The sequence below is a fragment of the Mandrillus leucophaeus genome, unplaced genomic scaffold (genome assembly GCF_000951045.1).
Source record: "Mandrillus leucophaeus isolate KB7577 unplaced genomic scaffold, Mleu.le_1.0 Scaffold134, whole genome shotgun sequence".
Classification (NCBI taxonomy): domain Eukaryota; kingdom Metazoa; phylum Chordata; class Mammalia; order Primates; family Cercopithecidae; genus Mandrillus; species Mandrillus leucophaeus.
The window spans coordinates 3,354,861-3,355,868 of NW_012101299.1; positions in this window are offsets into that span (position 1 = coordinate 3,354,861).

Sequence of the window (1,008 nt, forward strand, 5' to 3'; positions counted from 1 at the left end):
TCCTCATGGCACCCCATGCCACAGCTGACCAGCACAGCAAACGCCCCAGCATGCAAGATCCCCTGCGTCTGCTCCTTTCCTTAGTCAATTTCCTCCTAACCACCTCTGGCCCACCTCCTACTACAAGCCACATCCCAGACCACATAAAACGCCACCTTAGCAACGTCTGCATCCCCCTAAATGCCCAGGGTTCCTCCAAGACAGTTACGCTCTTACGTGGAAGTTGTATACGTTCATGATGGAACAACTTTGCCGTAAAAGGACAGGTTCTTTTGAAATTCTGTATTATTCGTAGCCCTCAGAAGGAGTGAAGTGCTTGTCCCACTGTTCAGATATCATTACCACCCTGATAAGCAGGTCCTTGACACCGTGGCCCTGGGAACACATGGCAGTTTCACCAATTTTACCAAAACTACAGTAGAACGGTGTTTTTCCTTGGATGTGACTGTTAGCTCCAATGGATGTTTTAAGGGAATTTGCACAGCAGCTTCTGCTGACCACAAACACCAGAGGCCTAGGAGGCACTGCCAGCAGGGAGAGCCTGGCCTTGTCTCAAGCCCACAGAAGACGCGGCATGGCCTCTGTCCAAAATTGCTCTTCTGCCCCTGGACTCATCCTTTTCATTCAAAGCCCGCTCCCCTTCTGAATTGCGACTATGTCCAAAACGGGTAACACAAACTGACTCTTGTCACTAACGCTGGGTCCCCTGTTTGTATGGCATTTCCCTCCAAGAGCTGCCGCCCTGGCCCCCACCTGAGGCCCTGGAGGAGAGAGGATCACGTGTCTGTGGGCCGCTCAGCCCCGACTGTCTGGGATTCACCTGCACAAAGTGCCCACGCCCTAGCCTGGTCCTGCCTTTGCCTCTGCTTGCTCTTAAGGTTGAGCACACCCCGCAGCCCAGCTCTCCGATGGGCTCTCGCCTTCTCTGTTCTGTGACCTGTCTGCTGCTCTGCTCTGTGACGCCTGGAATCTGACTGTATGCTTGCAAGTTTTCCTGTCTGGCACTGG